A 20,788-nucleotide genomic window follows, 5' to 3' on the forward strand; every position below is an offset into this window, starting at 1 on the left:
CACCAAGAGGTTGTTTGGTTAAGTAGGTTTTAATATGCCTACAGAAACTCTGTGATGCCAGAGCGGGAGCATGACAGATAATGTTTTGCTTCCTGCTTTTGCTGAACTTACAAAAACTCATTGGCTGAATCTGAAACAAGCAGGGGGTCCCTCTGTGGAGAAGTCAGCACTAAGCTGGCAAGTATTAGGCTGGTTTAAGGCTTCAAAAAGTTCAATGGAGTGCAGAAGCTCATAGGAAGTCAACACGACTTGCTGTTGATTCACATCAAGAGACAGATTGCTTCATTCTTCACTTACTGCAGTTTCTGACCCATCTTGAAGGACAGCCTGACATGACATAAACAGTGGTACCTCAGTTTAAGAACAGCCCTGTTTACGAACTATTCAGTTTACAAACTCCGCAAAACAGGAAGCAGTGTCCCGGATTGTGAACTTTACCTCGGTCTAAGAACGGAAGCTGAACGGTGGAAGGGCACTGGCAGCAGGAGGCCTCATTAGGGAAAGCGCGCCTCGGATTAAGAACACTTTCGGTTTAAAAACAGACTCCCGGAATGGATTAAGTTCGTAAACCGAGGTACCACTGTATCACAGTAGTCTATTACTGAGGTTACAGATGCATGGACAACAGTGAAGATGTAAGATGATGCATAATTGGCAAACGGCACTTGGAGCTACTGCTGCCACAGCAACTGCTGCCACACACCAAAACAGTACTCCAGGTGAGGTCTGACCAGTGCCACTGTATTCTGCTCTGGTCAGACCTCACCTGGAGTACTGTGTCCAGTTCTGGGCACCACAGTTCAAGAAGGACACTGACAAACTGGAACGTGTCCAGAGGAGGGCAACCAAAATGGTCAAAGGCCTGGAAACGATGCCTTATGAGGAACGGCTAAGGCAGCTGGGCATGTTTAGCCCGGAGAAGAGGAGGTTAAGGGGTGATATGATAGCCATGTTCAAATATATAAAAGGATGTCACATAGAGGAGGGAGAAAGGTTGTTTTCTGCTGCTCCAGAGAAGCGGACACGGAGCAATGGATCCAAACTACAAGAAAGAAGATTCCACCTAAACATTAGAAAGAACTTCCTGACAGTAAGAGCTGTTCGACAGTGGAATTTGCTGCCAAGGAGTGTGGTGGAGTCTCCTTCTTTGGAGGTCTTTAAGCAGAGGCTTGACAACCATATGTCAGGAGTGCTCTGATGGTGTTTCCTGCTTGGCAGGGGGTTGGACTCAATAGCCCTTGTGGTCTCTTCCAACTCTATGATTCTATGAAAATCCGGATCACTTGATTCTCCATAGGAGACATAATTTTGATCTATGAGGTCTTTTCTTCCTAAGTCTAAAGATCCTAGAAGTTCCACAATTCTTGACTATATTGAACTCAAGGCTGTTTTTTCCTATCCAGTCTATTAGCAACCACACCAGAGATGGGGAAATCCATGGCCCACAAGCTATTGTTGGGATACAACATCCATTATCTCAGACCATGGGTAGGCAAACTAAGGCCTGGGGGGCATATCTGGCCCAACTGCCTTCTAAATCCGGCCCATGGACGGTCCGGGAATCAGCCTGTTTTTACATGAGTAGAGTGTGTCCTTTTATTTAAAATGCATCTCTGGGGCATAGGAATTCGTTCATTTCCCCCCCCAAAATATAGCCCCGCCCCCCACAAGATCTGAGGGACCGTGGACTGGCCCCCTGCTGGAAAAGTTTGCTGACCCCTGTCCCAAACCATTGGCCATGGGGGCTGAAGCCAACAGAAACTGTAGCCCAGCAACATCAAGGAAGCCACAGGTTCCCTGGCCCTGCCATATACAAGTTTAGGATAGTGCTATGGGACCAAAAAGAATAGAACTGGTTGTCATCAGCATGGAAATGTCAGCTCACTCCAAAACTTCAGCATATCTCTTGTAGCAGCTTCATATTGATAGAGGCAGCAATGGATATAGATGACAACCTGTAGAACATAATGTTGCACCGCAACATAATGCAAAGCAACTGCATGTATGGTTCTTTGGCTCTCAAGGAGGACCAGACCACCTGCAGAGCAGCCATCAGCATTAACGGAAAAATCCCCAGAAGAGTTCTAAAAACCAATCAGATCTCTCCATCTCTGAGAGGTGGACCATTGCGACTGGTCATTTACCCCATGAATGCATTGAGGGGATTCTAATGTCTGTGACAGAGGTGATAGCATAACACTCTTCATGTCTTCCAGGCTGGTAGAAAATAGTTGATATTGTCAGTTTGCCCTGGAGAGGCTCTGTGGGATGAACTTCTGCTCTTCTTCCACATGCAGAAGCCACCTCCAGCCAGGGGAGGGGGGAGGAAAAACACGCCCCTTTCAAGAAGGAATCAATCCCATCAGCACCCAGGTCATGACACTTACGTGGGAATTTCAAATGGGCAGAACAAGTCCCTCTACCAGATTCAGCTGATGAGCTGTTGGGATTGGGACAAGGTAAAGGTGGTCAACAGAAGCAGATTTTCTTTTACTTAGACTTTTAACCTGAAAGCCTTTATGAAATCAGTAGTCCCATTTACAAGCTTTCATTAGTGCTGAAGGAGCTTTGAAGATGGGGAAAAGGAGCTCTGTCTTCACAACCAGGGGGCACTTCGTTCTCTTCCTGCACTGTGCTGCAGCCTCACAGGAAGAGTTCGGGGCAAGTGGAGGCAATGCCAGGGCAAGTCTCTCTCTCTTTACGTTCTTCTGCAGTTTGTAACACAACGACGGGAGAGTTATTCAGCTGACTGGACAGAGAGCTCTCCCATTCATCTGGTACAGCACAGTGTGAATTGCCTGGTTGCCAAGCAATTGGGTGACCCCTTGTCTCTTTCAGTGCTGTGCTGCCTGTCTCCTCTTCTTCTTTGGTGGCTGAAGAGTTTGTGAACATTCCTAGAAGAAGCAAGTTTAAAGGCAGTGCAGGTGCTTTGGGGGGCATTTCTGAGACCCCCGGTGCCCATTTCACTCCTGTAGAAACTTAAGCTCAACCATAGTGTTACCTGACCAGCTGTGGACAACACAAACAGTGCCAGGTTTACGTATAAGCTAAACAAGCTATAGCTTACAGCCCCACTCTCTTGGGGGCCCCCAAAAAAATTAAAGGGAAAAAACTGGATTTACTTTGATAAAATACATATTTTGTTATGTGCAATTGGCTTGAGATACCTATGAGGTCAACAAATTACCATATAGCATATATTCAACACAAAAAACAGTGACAATTTGTTGTTGACAAAGGACAGCTGGACAAATAAAAGGCCCCATTGCCTTCAGTAGCTTAGGGCCTCGTCAAACCGAAATCCAGCCCTGGACACAAACAAGGGCCATGTGGCTAGTTAGCCTTTCATTCCTTGCTGAGGTGGTGATGCAGAGGCAGAAACCCTGCCATTCTTTCAGTCTCTAGTCCAAGACCCAGCAGAAGCTCTGGTGCTGACACATGCACAACAGTGGTGAATCAATAGTGAAAGGGCATGGTATATGCTAACCCAAGTGACCTCTGGCACATCCGCAATATGCACACCTATGAGCTTTTGAAATCCAGCGCTTTCACTGATTTATTATCTGCATTGCTGAATGCTGTTGTTCGATGAATTATTTCTAAAGTAAATACTGTCAATAGGAAGTTTCCTTAAAAAGCCTCCCAGTATAAATATTTGAATACCACAGTAGCATAGCTCAACAGTGTATAAAAGGAACTGCAAAACCCAACATTTCGACTTCCTACCGCAATGCTCTTAATGCAAAAGAATGATAGTCGGGTTCCATCTATTCTTTTCATCATTGTGCAGCAAACTGCACTCAAGTAAATCTTTATTAAAATAGCTATTTTAAAAAGGAAAGAAAGAAAGAAATGAACAGCAGCCTTATTCAAATTATTACCACATTTTGTCAAAGATAAGCAGATGCCCAGAATAAGTATCTGCCTTGTTATGGAAAGCACATTATAATCCTGTTTGCCAGGAATGCAAAGCATGACAGGACTGCAATAGTCGCTTGAGCTCTGGCTGGTTGCTTCAATGGTGCTTACTAGGAGAGAGATGGGCAAGGTGGCCGTGAGGTTGGTGTGCTGCAAATGCATGCCAAGAGCAGTGGGTTGGCTCCAGCAATGCATGGTGCTGTGCTCACCAAGCCATCAGCTCACCCTCACCCCTACTTCTCAGTAAGCAGCAGGAGCAACAGGACCAACTGGAGGTCAAGTGAGAATCACTGCAGGACCACACCATCCGCTACTGCTCTGTGAAATTTTAGACAGCTGACCAGTGGGTCTCACCCAGTTTGGAGATTCCTTTGCTTGTTGTCTTTAGTAGTGTTCATAATCATGCCAGTGTTCATAATCATGCCAGTTTTTTCCACCGAAGCTCCAGAAGGGGGCATAGTGAGGGCAGATCCTCCCCATTGACCCACCAGAAGCTATGAGGATGTTCAGACAATGTCCTTAAAGTATTAAAAGCAGGCAGGAGAGGACCATGGGGCTGCTGGTGCCCCCCATTAAACACCCCTCCTAAACCATATGCATATTGGTCAACTGTGAGAAAGGACCCTACGCACGTACCAAGCTATGTTTCTGGAACTTCTCCATGTGAGGGATCAGTCCATGTGTGTACAGGAACTCTTCACTCAGCCCTTATAGGAGCAGCTGGCAGGACCTTGGCTAGTAAGCCTGCTGGCACAGGGGGTGGGGCTAATCTGTGCCATCCTGCTAATTCCTCATGTGTTGGGTTATCCCATGGGAGATAGACTCCAAAGGTGAAGATGTCTTCCCACCTTCTAGGTGAGGCCAACTGAGAAGAAGAGCTCCTCATACTCTGTTAAATAAAACTAGAAATAGTGTGTTTGCTGTACTATTTAAATGTAATTTGAAATGGCACCAGAAGGCTGCAGAAAAGTTGGGTTTCAGAGAAGAGGGAAACCTCATATAAGCTCTTTATTAGTACAGAACACTGATATTGTGAAATGCATTTTCTGGATAATGAGTTCAAAACCTTCGATTAGAGAACAGTCAACAGTGGCGAGATGTAATCACTGGCGGAGGAAGGTGTAGAGGGTGTGGTGCGCAGTGGGTGTCAGCCCTGAGGGCGGGGGACATCGCCACGCCACCCGCAACCCCACCCCACACTCATTGCACGGGCGCTGGACCGCTAGGGATATTGCTGTCCCGGGTGGCTAGCAGCGCCCCCCCCCAGCTCGCCGTGCAGGCAGCTAGCGGTGCCCCCCCGCTTGCCGTGCGGATGGCTAGCCCCGCCCCCGCACCACTCTGGGTGCCGGGGCAGGTAGCTCCGCCCCTGTATGTAATGAACTAGGCAGGAAGAGCTGAGTTTAATACTTTAATTAGTTATCCATAAATACTTTGACCTATTCACACACTAATGTACATCAATTAACTTTTCTGCACTTGGTTACTAAAATAATAATGACAAGCAGCTGAATGTGTTAGGGTACTCCTTTGGAAAGCATTACATTTTAGGATAATGAAGTGTCTGTAGCGTAATATCTGTGATATCTCATTCATATACACATATATTATCTGTTGTCACTGTGGTCAAGCACTGGTCTTTGAGCCAGCCCTTATGCAGGAACATAAAGGTAAAGGTAAAGGGACCCCTGACAGTTAAGTCCAGTCGCAAACGACTCTGGGGTTGCAGAGCTCATCTCACTTTACAGGCTGAGGGAGCAAGCGTTCGTCTGCAGACACTTTTTCCGGGTCATGTGGCCAGCATGACTAAGCCGCTTCTGGTGCAACAGAACATGAAAAGCAGCGCAGCGCACAGAAACACTGTTCACCTTCCCGCCGGAGCGGTACCTATTAATCTACTTGCACTTTTTGGTGTGCTTTCGAACTGCTAGGTTGGCAAGAGCTGGGACCGAGCAACAGGAGCTCACCCTGTTGTGGGGATTCGAACCACCAACCTTCTAATCGGCAAACCAAAGGCTCAGTAGTTTAGACCACAGCGCCACCCACGTCCCTTTTTATGCAGGAGCATACACAATTGCAAATTGCAAAGGAAATGTGGAAACCTGAATTAAAATTTGGAAAAATGAGAAATGTAGAGATCCAAAATCAACAGGTTCATACATCCCTACACAGAACCAATATATGAGTCTAGTATTTGTCCAGGAGGTCTGCGCCAAGATCAGGCCACAATTTGGTGAATTGGTACGTGCTAGGGAAACTCCAGGAGGGGTACCAAGCAGACAGAAACCTCTAAGAGCACATCATTTCAAGTTATTACTTGCAGGAAAACACATCAAAACATGTCCTGCATATCATAGATGGGGGAAGAACAGGAGCCTGTACAAATGGCAAAAGACAGAAAGTGAAATTATAAGACAAGATTCTTTATCAGTATGGATGAAGATACATGCTTCAGCCACAGGAGGGCGAGCTGGCATCATCCATGTTGCACACTCTCCCTTGGATCTCTCAGTTGTTTTGGTAACACCAGCAGTTATTTGAGGAACCATGCAGTGAAAAAGATCACCAAAAAATAAGCCAATCAACAGTTGGCTGAAAGCTCCCCCGCCCCCTTTTGTCATTCTAGAAAAACAGGTCATGGCCCTAGTTTAATATGAAATATACATTGTATACTAGTTTATGTATTACAAAAGAGGAATATAGTGGGCACATTCTAGCAAAATGATCAGCCTATTATTATTATTATTATTATTAAAACTTGTATACTTCAGCCAAAGATCTATAACTTTTTTTTAAAAAAAGATATTTATTGAGGTTTTACAGACAGAAAAAAATAATAATTACAGAATAAAAAAGAAAAGGTACAAATAAAAAAGATACAAAAATACGAAGGAAAAATACAAAATACATGAAAAATAAAAACCAATTAGAAAAAAATATCAATCTTTTCATGTCTTATATTTTGTTTACTTGTTTCCTGACCTCCTCACACCTCCCTTTTTTGTATTCCAGTTCACATGGTTGATTCAGCAAATCCTTTCCCTCTTTGTTTTTATCTTAATTCTATATCTTAACATATTATAGCTTCATATTTTCATCTGATTATCAATCCATTTTTACATACTCTTTTTAACCTTGTTGCTAAAGCCGTTTCATTTCAATCCAACATCATTTTAACATTCATTAATTTTTACAATGAAACATTGTAGAAACAAAGATCTAGAACTTTATTGTTGTTGTTGTTTAGAAGACATCTGAAGCCAGCCCTGTAGAAGGAAGCTTTTTAATGTGTAGAGAAGAAACCGCAGACACAATAAAAACAAGGAAAGGAAAGGAAATTGTCCCCTTCCACAATCACATTTAAAAGGACATACACTGTTATGAACATTTTCGCCTGGAGCCTAAAAATCTATAACGAAGGTGCCAGGCAAACTTCCCTGGGGAGAGCATCCCACAAATGGGGAGCCACTACAGAAAAGGCCCTTTCTCCTGTTGCCCCCCCCCCAGACCTCTTGTGGAGGAGGCACATGAAGAATGGCCTCAGATTATTACCGCAGGGTCTGGGTTGGTTCATGTGGGGAGAGGCGTTTCTTGAGGTATTGCGGTCCTCAGCCTTCTAAGGCTTCATAGGTCCAAACCAGCACTTTGAATTGGGCACGGAAACTAACTGGTAGCCAGTGAGGTCAGACCAGGATTGATGTCATGTGACCATGCTGTCTTGCTCCGGTGAGCAGCCTGGCTGCTGAATTCTGCATCAGCTGAAGTTTCCGAACTATCTTCAGAGGCGACCCTACGTATAACACTTTGTTTGAAATAAGCCCTACTATGCTGAATGGGCATTATTCCCATCCATGTATGCGCAGGACTGTTGCATAGAAGTCAATGAGACTTCACTGTATCCTTAAATGCTTAGGTCTGATTGTTTTCTTTGGGATACAGGTTCATTTCTATCCCCAAAGTACTGCTCCTTAAACTCTAGCTCCAACCTGTTGCCCCAAAGAGCCCACGCTAGTCCACACAGGAGGCAATGTGAAGATCCACAAGGACAGCAGGTCCCAATGTAGAGCTTTATCCCCCCCCCTCCCCATTTTTGTTGGTGGGGAGGGGGAGGCATTTTGCGGTTTCCCCAGGTGCCAACGTGAATTGGGCCGGCCCTGAAAAGCATGGCTTTGTTCTGTTTTGTTGTAAAGTTCCCAGAGAAAGCATCCCCACCTCTTCTCAACTGGGGTCTGCCGAATGCATGGGTAGGCAAACTAAGGCCCGGGGGCTGGATCTGACCCAATCGCCCTCTAAATCCGCCCTGCGGGCAGTTCGGGAATCAACATGTTTTTACATGAGTAGAATGTGTCCTTTTATTTAAAATGCACCTCTGGGTTATTTGTGGGGCATAGGAATTCATTCACCTTTTTTTTCAAAATATAGTCGCCCCCGCCCCCAGGTCGGCCCCCTGCTGAAAAAGTTTGCTAACCCCTAATGCAAATTGCCCGTCCCTCCCGGTGCTCTTGCTTGCTTGCCTGTGTAAGCTGAATCCTGAATTTCATCTGTCCATGGCTAGATCTCCCCCCAGTGTGTATGTTCATGAGAAGTGGACTTGACAGGTCCCATGTAAAATGTCACAACAATGGGGAAACTCTTCTGATCCCACTACATTCATACATCATTTCCTCAGGTTCTGAATTCCCCCTCCCTGACAAGGCTTCAGTGTTGACATCGGTCACCATGGAGACGAGAACCTTAATACTCCTCTTTAGTATCAAGCAGAGCACTCAGGCAATCAGATTCTTTTTCATGGTGGGGTAAGCAGGGGGTTACCTCCTGCATCAGATACAAGATCAGGTTTTTGTGGAGAGTCATTGTGAACTCAGCTGGGGAGATTAAATAATAACCTTTTTCACCAGCGTCAGAACAGCAGGCCTGTTTTGTAAGTTCAAGCGAAAGACTGTGCCAATTCTTCCAGCTTTCTCCTGAGCAGCTCTGACAACCTGAAGGGCAGATCTACACCTTTCATTTAACACACACACACACACACACGCCCAGTGCTGGATTTATGTATAAGCTAAACAAACTATAGCTTAGGGCCCCACTCTCTTGCCCCCTCCCCCAAATAATTAATGAAAAAAACACCTGGATGTACATTTTCAAAATATAAGATAAAAAACAAATAAAATAAAACCCACATACAGCAACAGTGTTTTGTGTTGTGTAGGCTCCTATGATGTAAGAAATGGGCCCCGCCTGCCAGCCTGCTCACTGTGGGTTAAACCACAGAGCCTAGGACTTGCCAATCAGAAGGTTGGCGGTTCAAATCCCCGCGACGGGGTGAGCTCCCGTTGCTCAGTCCCAGCTCCTGCCCACCTAGCAGGTTGAAAGCACGTCAAAGTGCAAGTAGATAAATAAGTACCTCTCTGGCGGGAAGGTAAATGGTGTTTCCATGTGCTGCTCTGGTTTGCCAGAAGCGGCTTAGTCCTGCTGGCCACATGACCCGGAAGCTGTACGCCGGCTCCCTCGGCCAATAAAGCGAGAAGAGCGCCACAACCCCAGAGTCGGTCACGACTGGACCTAATGGTCAGGGTCCCTCTACCTTTACCTATATTTGGGTGCTTACATTCTGCATGGACTGATTGCATGGCAACATGTACAAATGGCTTTGGAAACCTATTAGGTCCATAAATTACCACATAGCATATATCCAACAACAAAAACAGTGACAATTTGTTATTGACAAAGGACAGCTGGACATATAAAGAGCCCCATTACCTTCAGTAGCTTAGGGCCTCATCAACCCTAAATCTGGCCCTGACCCCACCCCCCAAGAATCCTGAGAAAAACTTCTCCCTCACAGCACTCCCTCCCCAGCACCTTTCACAAACTACAGTTCCCACGATTCTTTGGAGAGAGCCATGAACTTTAAATGGGCATTTGATGCGCTTTAAATTTATGCTATAGATGTCCCCATTGACTCACGAATGATGCTAGCAAGTTATGATGGATGGAGAGTTGGGTTTGGACCAGAGAAACTCGCTAAATCCTAAAGATTATTGAGCGTCCTTCAGCCACTCACAATCTCTCAGCCCAACATCCCCATCTGTCCCCATCCCACCCCAGGCAGTTTTGAGCACAAAATGTGAAAACCTGTTCAAGAGATCCTGAGCTGCTGTGAACAAAATGTTAGGTACAAATCTGATAAAGTAAGAGTGTTACCTGCGTGGCAGAGAAGCCACTTCTCTTGGAACAATCACTTGCCCAGGGCCTCACAATCTAAGGAAATCAAATGGTTTGATAAAAGAGACCAAATGAACTTAAATGACACTATGAACATTAGATTGTTGACTATATATAAAATATATAAAATATTATAACCAAACAGTACCAAAAACCCACCAAAGGACTACCCTTTTTCCAAGTAACTACCTGTTTATTGAAAAGGTGCTGCAGCAGAGCAGTATGGGCTGGCAGGGGAGCACAGCTCAGTTTCATGTGAGGTGCTTATTTTATTCATTAAATTTCTATACCACCCTTCATGTAAGATCACAGGGTGGTTGGTGGTGTTTCTGCTTAGGAAGTAGATTGAAGTGGGGAACTTATTGGCCTTCCAGGTGTTGTTGAACTACAATTCCCATCATCTCTGACCATTGACCAGGCTGGCTGGGACTGATGGGAGTTGAAATCCTACAATGCTTGGAGGGCCACAGGCTTCCTATCCTTGAAGAAGATGGATCCCCAGACCCAGACCCTGGGATGGTTTTTTCTCTTCTGCAGCAACAGTGTTGACATCAGAAAAGGTGGCGCAGATTTCATGGAGCAGAATGGGGAGCAGAAGCAAAGCGGTTTGTTTCCATGCTAGTGCCTTCAGCTCCAAGAGAGATAATGGTGAAGCAGCAATATTAGGCATACCATCATTGCACCATTGCACCAGCTATAGTGTGATAAAAGAAGATCAGCAACGTCTCTGCCAGGCCATCCAAAAAATCAATGCATATGCGTGCACCTTTGATTCAAAAGTTATTTCTGCTATGATTATGGTAGCTATAATTGTGTCCTATATGCAACATTTAGGGAGAGTGCTGCTGTTGCACTCAAGCCCTGCTTGTGGGCCTCCCATAGGCACCTGGTTGGCCACTGAGAGAACAGGATGCTTGACTAGATGGGCCTGTTGGCCTGATACCTGGGAGCTCCCAGAGAGGAGCTGACAGGCACTTTGCTCCTCTCTGGTCTTTCCTGCTGCGGCGGCTGCATTAAGCCAAGCCAAGCCAAAGTTTGCCTTAGCATGTCGACTGTTACCAGTGTATCTTAGTCCACAGACTTAGCAGCAAACACCCACCTGCTAGGTGTTCGGAAACATCAAATGACCCTTGATACAGAAAAAAGCGTTTTCAAAGGCTACCTTCAGTGCTTTGCCACCAGTAGTTACATAAGGTTTTTCCCAGACCAAGTTGGCACCTGAGAGTTTGCCCTTGAAAAAGTGGCTCGCTTTCAACTTTAGCCAGTGTTCTCCTATACCATGATTTTTATAGGGATATAATATCCCATTTTATATCTCATTGACTTTCACTATACTTAGGGAACTCATATGAAGTTTATGTCTCCATTTTAATGAGAGAGTCCAACCATTACTGATCACAGGAAATATAGCAACATTCCTCACAGTAGCCATCAAAACCAGGTCACAATTCTTAAAGGGAAGATTTTTGAGTCATTTTAAATATATATTATTTATGTTTGCAGATGACCTAGTTTTGACATTACAGGAGCCAGAATCTAGTACGAAAAGAGTTTTACAACTGATACATGATTTTGGACAGGTCGCAGGATTTAAGCTAAATAAACAAAAAACGAAGGTGTTAGGGAAAAATATGACAGATGCAGAGTCAGAACGGTTTCAGAGAGAAACAGAATTATCATTGGTGAAAAAGGTAAAGTACCTAGGGGTTAATATAACAGCTAAGAATCTGAGTCTATTTAAGGATAATTATGAAAAATGCTGGTCTGAAATTAAGAGAGACTTGGAAAGTTGGGCAAAATTGAAACTTTCTTTGTTAGGCCGAATTGCTGCCATTAAGATGAATGTGTTGCCAAAGATGTTGTTTTTGTTTCAAACATTGCAAATTGTGGACAATACGGAGTGCTTTCGGAGGTGGCAGAGAGATATTTCTAAATTTGTCTGGCAGGGCAAAAAGCCCCGAATTAAGTTCAAGATACTAACAGACGCAAAGGAAAGAGGGGGCTTTGCCCTGCCAGACTTAAGGCTGTATTATGAAGCCGCAGCTTTCTGCTGGCTGAAAGATTGGCTACTTCTTGAAGACACTGACGTGTTAGATTTGGAAGGTTTTAACAATGCTTTTGGGTGGCACGCATATTTGTGGTATGACAAAGTTAAGATAAACAAGGCCTTTAAGAACCATATTGTCAGAAAAGCAGTGTTTAATGTCTGGACAAAATACAAAGACTTATTAGAAAATAAAACTCCGAGGTGGCTTTCACCCTTGGAAGCTAAGGCTTGGAAAAGACCCAATATGGAAGCCTACTGGCCGAAATATTGGGAATTGTTAGAAAAAGATGGGGACAACTGGAAATTGCAGAGTATGGAGAAAATGAAGGATAAAGTGCGAGACTGGTTACATTACGCTCAGATTAAGGAAATTTTTAAAAGTGATAAAAAGCTAGGATTCCAGGTGGAGAAATCGAAGTTGGAGACAGAGCTGTTAGAACCTAAGACTAAGGTACTTTCAAGAATGTATAACTTGCTGCTGAAATGGAATACACAAGACGAAATGGTTAAGTCGGCTATGATAAAATGGGCACAGGACATTGGGCATAACATTATGTTTGAGGACTGGGAAAGGTTGTGGACCACTGGGTTGAATTTCACTGCATGTAATGCTTTGAAAGAAAATGTAATGAAAATGATATACAGATGGTACATGACCCCAGTTAAACTTGCCAAAATATACCATTCGTCTGATAACAAATGTTGGAAATGTAAAGAAAATGAAGGAACATTCTTTCACCTCTGGTGGACTTGCCCTAAAGTGAAGGCCTTCTGGGAAATGATATATAACGAGTTGAAAAAGGTGTTTAAGTATACCTTTACCAAGAAACCAGAGGCCTTTCTTCTGGGCATTGTAGACCAGAAGGTGCTAAAGAAAGATAGAACATTTTTCATGTATGCAACAACAGCAGCAAGGATACTACTTGCTAAGAACTGGAAAACTCAAGATCTACCCACACTGGAAGAATGGCAGATGCAACTGATGGACTATATGCAACTGGCGGAGATGACTGGCAGAATCCGAGACCTGGGAGAAGAAAGGATTGAAGAAGATTGGAAGAAATTCAAGACTTACCTGCAGAAACATTGTGATTTAGTGGAATGTTAAGAAGGATGCTTGGTTATAAATAATTGGCCATCATTAAAATAGATTAAGAATTGATATTTAAGCATGTGGTCATAGATTTGGAAATAAGATGATAATTTGCTTGACAAAAATTATTAAAGATGCAAATGGGAGCGGGAGGCGTGAGGAAGCTCAAGAATATTATGAAACTTTGTTAAAACAAAGCAACAATGTTCATTATTATTGTATTTTCTTATTAAAAAACCTTAATAAATATTTATAAAATATATATATATATATATATATTATTTATGGATTATTTATGGATTTTGCTATGCTCTCATTTTAAAAGACACCAATAGTGTGTGTGCATATTCTCCCCCTCCTCCTCCTCCAATAGCTGCCTTGAAAACACTACACTGTCTTAGATGTTTATGGTCTGCAGACCATAAACTGAAATGAATTTATTGGCCTTTGCATTCAAGGACAGCATTGCATAAGCTACTGCAAATCTAGCTTCTGTGATTTTATTTTTTCTCTTTGAACAATGCTGCTGATTGAATTCAGAATCACTCCCCAGTCTCAACAATGTGATGCAGCAGTCTGAGTTCCATGCAGTCACAGCAGTGACTACGGATGGCTGAATCTGTCAATCAATTTGGGTTTCTCTCCACCAGGCCCAGTCCACCCACAAGGCAAGGTGGGGCACTGCTTCAGGTGGCAGGATCCATAGGGACAGCAGATTTGGCTTCCAAGGAATGCATCACCTTCTGCTGCCGTTGCCATGGTGACAGTGACAGCTGCGGCACATTCCTTGGGGGCCTCCTTGGCACCCTCCCCCCATGTTGCTTCTACAACAGCCTCTTGGTGACTAGAAGGCACCAGCCTGGTTCCCAGTGTAGATCTTTATTCCCTCCATGTTCCTGATATGGATCTCACCCCTTCTTCCTTGCACGGGGGATGGGGGGCACCTCAGGTGCCAAAATGTCTTGGGCAGGCCCTGCTGGCCATTTCTCATTTTCCCCATCTTACGTTCAGTTACAGTGGTACCTTGGTTCTCAAACTCAATCCGTTCCGGAAGTCTGTTCCAAAACCAAAACATTCCAAAACCATAGAAAGTAATCCAAAACGGATTAATCCGTTCCAGACTTTTAAAAACAACCCCTAAGATGGCAATTTAACATGAATTTTACTATCTAACGAGACCACTGATCCATAAAATGAAAGCAATAATCAATGTACTGTACTATAAAATAAATAAGACAGTGTTGTAGGTGATAAAAATTAAAATTGACTTTCTTTCTTACCTATGCTGATGATAGTCATTGTTTGGATGGGGGGCTTTTATCCATTTCTGCAGTCACACAATCAATCAATCAATCAATCAGTAGCTGAACTGGGTCCACACAGTCACAAAAACAAATTAATCGGAAAAGCCTCAAAAACAGAAAATACATAGCAAAAACAAAAGTACCAAACTGAATCAGTTCTGGAAGTCCATTTGACTTCCGAAATGTTCAGAACCAAGGCACAGCTTCTGATTGGTGCAGGCGCCCCGGAAACAATAGCCAACAGCCGCACCGGATGTTCGAAAACATTCGAAAACCAGAACACTTACTTCCAGGCTTCCGTAGTTTGAGAACCAAAGCATTTGAGAACCAAGGCGTTTGAGAATCAAGGTACCACTGTATTCACATTTCCACTTCAGTTTGTCAGTTTTTAAAGTCCTTGTTCATCAGCATTTTATGTACATTTCATCTAATAGACACATTTTTGTGTGCAATTTTGCCTACTATACACATTTTTGCAAAGCAATTCCCTCTCATTCGATGCATTAGTGTATGTTATTTTCACTAATGTATGCATTTACATGCTCATGTAACCCAAGTGTATGCATTTTCCTACACATTACATTGCTGGAGAAATGTATTTCAAAATTCAGTGAAGTTGTCATGTTGCTGGACTCACATGTGTGCAGTCAGCACTCATGTCTGTTCATATGCTGAGAGGTTTAGGATCTTTTGCTGGAGTTATAATCTGCACTTCTTATAGATGTGTGTTAACCCTTGAATGGGGGATACATAAACAGGGGGGCAAAGTACTGTTGTGTCCCAAAAGTATTCAGAGCTAAATCACCCACCACAGGAAGTCCTTCTGCAAAGAGTTTCCTGTTCCACTTCCTCTATGACTGTCATCACTGCTGGGTGGGCCAATATGTAGATGCACTTGTAAACTCCATCACCTGTGAGCATTATATTCTGGGAGCCTCTCTCTCTCTCTCTCTCTCGCTCACCACACAGGCAAACAAGCAAATGCAGCTGGTATCCTACAGGCATAGGTTTGCTTTCCATGCTGAGTCACTAAGGAAAAACACAAACCATCTGCAATAGATCTTTTGTCCCCAACTCATTCGTTAAGTATAACGTATCATTTGCTGTAGCCACAAAAATTATAGTATGTGCAGCTGGAAGCTGCTAGCCCAGAAACATGCACGATATGCAGCTCTGGACGCAAAATATTTTGAAGATTTGTCTTAAATATAGCTAAGGGGTTTTTCTCGTCTCCTTTACCCTATAATAAAGAGCCTGGCTTTATGTTCTCAAATTGCAGAGTGGGCTTCCAGAGGAACAGAGCTGTTGATTTACTTTATAACATTCTATTTAGGTCTCTTGTCTTGCATAGCTCGGAAGCATGCAGCCCAGTCCTATGCATGCTTCAGAAGAAGTATATTGCATTGACTCCAATGGATCTTACAACCAAGTAAATGCATGCCCTAAAATGGGCCAATTTACTGGTGAGCAGAGTAATCCTAGATAAGGGCTGCGGAGGACGGGAGCAGCAGAGATGCCACCACCACATACACATTCTGGCTAGGGCAGAAGGCTCAACATTTGAATTGCCTGAGGCCCCCCCCCCACACACACACCATGGTTGTCAGCAGAAATGATTAGGGGGTTGGGAAGCAAAGTCTATGACTGGTAAGGACAGGCTGTTGACTAAGTGCAGTCTTTTTGCCACTGAACCTCACACACCATTACATTGTGCCAAAGAGAAGCAACAAGGAACAGTGGTGGGCTGTGCCTGTTGGTGATTTACTGTATTGTACAGGGCTGTACATTTCAGATCTAACTTCTCATAAATTGCTTTATTTGTCCATTTAAAAACAATGGAGTGATGTACAGGGTAGGGATGGAGGGCAGCCTCAATCTGTCCATTGAACAACAACATAGTAGGTCTCCAAACAACATTTAAAACTCCTAAGGCTGAATTTCACACCTGGGTGTTATTAAAATAAATGAATACATTCAGGATTCCAGGAGTTGCAAGCCCCCTCCTTGACTCTGTGTGGGCACCCAGGCCACCCATGGAAGGTGGTCCAGTTCTGGGTCTCGCACTCCTTCAGGATCCAGTTCCTCACCCCTGCTAGAAGTTCTCCCCAGAGAACGAAAGTGGGAATAGGTGTAATATTTCCTATGAAATTGCTGATATTTCTCTTCTAAATGTTCCTCCCAGAGCCTTAAGCACTAGGTGCAATTTAGATTTCCTTTTACTGTTGCATAGTTCTCTCTGTTCTTCCCAGCTGACTGAGATAAGGGAAATAAATGCAAGGTGCAGCTGGTTCAGAGCGAATGAGGAACTCTAACTGGCTGACCTTAGAGCGGGTAAATGATAGTTGGACTTTCAACGGCAGGGTGAGGGACAGAGATCTGGAGGAGTTTGAGGGAGATCATGTCTCCTGATTGTGTGGAGGGCCTGTGCCTTTTCAGCTGTGCATGCATAGTCTTCCATTTCAGGTGTTGTGCTAAACTAGAGATAGGCAGCAATGGTACCCTCAAAGATGTTATTGGACTACCAGTCTCAGCCAACGTGGCCGGTGGTCAAGGATGATGGGAACTGTAGTCCAACAAATATGTGGAGGCCACCAACGGGCTACCTTTGTGCTAAACACTTGGATTGCAGAGGTGGGACTGACCTGGTGGATCCCGCCAGGGATGACCCACAGGGACAATCCTACTCACTTTCCACAGGTGTGCTGTGACCATGCAAAAGTGCGTCCCCTCCTGATAATCCTTCTCCAACACTCTCCTGTTCTTCTTGGCCCCTTTACCTGGCCCATCACCATCAGGAAGATCTGGTTTGCATGTCCTCCTGGAAGACTTGGTGCATTATGGCCCTGATATGGCCTCCCCAATTCATCACCTTGGTTTTGGCAGTTGCTTTTGTATTGCTATGGGGATGGGTACTGAACTGTAATGTTCCCTGGCCTTTGTGAGGGAACATGTCTATTTGTGTAGATGGCAGCTTTCTTCTTCCTCCTTGTTTGACTTCACCCCCAGAGGCCCACTCCATTGTTTCTCAAGACAGGTGGATACCAACAACCGTTAAAGCTTATACTACTTTAACAGTCATGGCTTCCCACAAAGGATCATGGGAACTGTAGTTTGTTATGAGATCTCTCTCCCTGTTCCTTCAAGCCTGTGCAGGGAAAATGTGTTTGCTAATTTTTGAGTTGTGACTGCTTGTACAGTGGTACCTCGGGTTAAGAACTTAATTCGTTCTGGAGGTCCATTCTTAACCTGAAACTGTTCTTAACCTGAAGCACCACTTTAGCTAATGGGGCCTCCCGCTGCCGCCACACGATTTCTGTTCTCATCCTGAAACAAAGTTCTTAACCTGAGGTACTATTTCTGCATTAGCAGAATATGTAACCTGAAGCGTCTGTAACCTGAAGCGCCTGTAACCTGAGGAACCACTTATTGAGATCACTCTCCCCACTAATTCTTTTTTTAACCCTAGCATGCATCTTTTGCTTTCTTTTCTCTTCTATTTCTGACAAGAGGCTTGATGGCTGTGCCGGGGCAAAGAAGACCTTTCAGAGTGTTTTGTTTATTGCTTTGAGGTAATCTTTGTGACTCACCCAGAGTTCATCTCTCAAGTTGATTTTATATCTTGAAGATTCCTCTGTTTGCACTGCAGAAGCTAGTACATTTTTCTGTCATTATCTAGGAGGTAGAGCCTGGAACTGTGTTAGAATGCCTGGCAAAACCAAGAATCATGGACAGGCGGTTTGGTTTAAGCCAAGATTCTTCCTTCTTGTTTGCTACGAGAGGGGTCCGCTTCTTATTGAGTATTAGAAATGGGTCTCTCCACTGGTTAATCTATATTTATCTTTAGGGTTGCCAGCTGACCAGAAAAAGCCAGCCTGGCCTGCTCTTGACTCTTTAGTAGGCTCTTCATCTGAAGAAACCAGGAGCCAAACTTTCTCATGGCATAGAGATGAGCAACATTGCAGCAATTGTGAATGTAGCTATAGCTGAAGGGGATGTAAAATAATAATAAATAAATAAATAAGTTGGCACCCCAACTGATGTTTTCCAATCCCACATGAAATTTAGGATGATTGACGGATTTTGAATACAACTGGCTCCATTTCTGTCAGAAGATCAAGAACAAAGGAACTTGAGGGTGTGGCGCCACGTCACTCTAGTAGCTTTGCAGCCTTGTTGCTTGCAGGGCTAGCATGATGGGCCTGGAAGCTGCTCTCTTGCTCAGATTTTAATCCAAGATGAAGAAGATCTTTAATGCACTCACCCACGGGCTCTCTCACAAGCCCATCCCTTGCCTTCACTGCTGCTCTAATAGGAGTTTCCCTCCTTCTCTCTCTAACTCAAAGCCAACTCCACACACCTGCAAAATACACACACACACACCTCTGCATGTTCAGTAGAAGATCTGCATGCAAGTCATCACCCCATCATTCTGCTGAAAACAAACCATGAGAAACAGCCGCATTCCCCTGGAAACAGAGCTCACATGATCATTAGATCCTTACACAGCACGGTTTATTAACATGCCATCAGCAATGAAATAATACTTTTAATATATCAGTTGTACATTTTCGTCATCACAATTCCTCTCCCCCCCCCCCCCGATTAGCACTTAAAATATGCCCTTGGTGCTATTTTGGAAATGCCTTTGTGTTCAGGCCACAACATTTCTAAAGGCTATATTTGGCCTGTGTCCGTCATGGCTGAATTTCATTTAAATCTCTCTCTCTCTCCCTCCCTCCCTCTGCATCCCATTTAATTAAGGCATCTTATGATTCAGCTTTCTTTCTTTTTTTAAATTCCATGATAGATTTTATAAGTACATGCCAGAAGGTCTTCAGACAGAATACACTAATTATAAATGGTTCAACCTAATTACAGAGGATTGCCAGTGTTCTTGCTATGAACAAACAGGGTGTATTAAAAGTGCCTGTAAGTGGCACATGTTTGGTTACACTTCTTAGCCTTAATGAGAACCAATTAGGGCTTTAAAAAAGCATTGCTGAAAAATGTTTTCATAGCATACAAAGGATGTTTTTGACACTTGAGTGTCTCAAGTATATTTTGTCCTCTACAGATACTTGAGAGGTTGCTTTACAGACGACCACAAGAGATGGTTGAATCTCCTTCCTTGGAGGTTTTTAAGCAGAGGTTGGATGGCCATTTGTCATGGATGCTTTCGCTGAGATTCCTGCATTGCAGGGAGCTGAGACTAGAACACCTTCAAAGTCTGTTCCAACTCTAAGGTTCTATGATTCTTTCATCCAGTAAATTCCCCTGATGATTTTGGTTATAATATACAATTGGATGATTGGGAAAAGGTATGGAATGATAATATGAAATTCACTGCATGTACGGCATTAAAGGAAAATATTATGAAAATGGTTTACAGATGGTATATTACACCCGTAAAGTTAGCAAAAATGTATAAAACATGTAATAAGTGTTGGAAATGTAAAGAAAAAGAAGGCTCATTTTTTCATATGTGATGGGAATGTAAGAAGGTAAAGGGTTTCTGGGAAATGATATACAACGAATTGAAAAAGATGTTTAAATATACGTTTGTTAAAAAACCAGAAGCCTTTTTGTTAGGAATAACAGGAAGAGAGATAAAAAGATGTGATTACAAACTGTTTCAATATGCAGTTACAGCGGCAAGAATACTAATGGCCCAAAAATGGAAACAAGAGGAACTGCCGACCTTGTCTGAGTGGAGAATGAAACTTATGGATTATGCAGAATTGGATAAAATGACTGGAAAAATTAGATATCAGAAAGATCACAAATTCATTGAGGACTGGGGAAAGTTTACGGAATATCTGAAAACTGTATGTGATGAACAGACAACACTAGTGGGTTTTAAAGAGGCTTTGTGATAAACCAAGGTATATTGTAAGAAAGAAACTGAGATGGAAGGTTATTATCAAATCGGCAATACTACATAGAAAATGTGTAAAGATATGAAAAATGGATGATTGAAGGAGGTACTGGTGGAAGTTCAAAAACTGTAAATTGGTAAACATGGTTGTCAAAATTATTTGTTAAAGAAAAACTTAATAAAAATTTATATATATTAAAAAAATAGAATTGCAGGTGATGGCTCTTTTTATCATAGAATGAAGAGAAGGGTTAGAGTCCTGCACTCCAAAAATGCTGTTGCAGTGTTTTGTTGAGTGTTTTGAGTGGAAGGACCATTATTATTATTATTTT

General features: G+C 43.4%; 1 protein-coding gene across 3 annotated transcripts in view; it reads left to right on the top strand.

Moving 5' to 3' along the window:
• The window catches only part of LOC309379024 (guanine nucleotide-binding protein G(t) subunit alpha-3), a 657,481-nt gene that overhangs the window by 55,579 nt on the left and 581,114 nt on the right, over window positions 1-20,788 (top strand). The window lies entirely within an intron of this gene.

Source organism: Podarcis melisellensis, assembly GCF_964234715.1.
Source record: "Podarcis melisellensis genome assembly, chromosome: 10".
NCBI classification, from domain to species: domain Eukaryota; kingdom Metazoa; phylum Chordata; class Lepidosauria; order Squamata; family Lacertidae; genus Podarcis; species Podarcis melisellensis.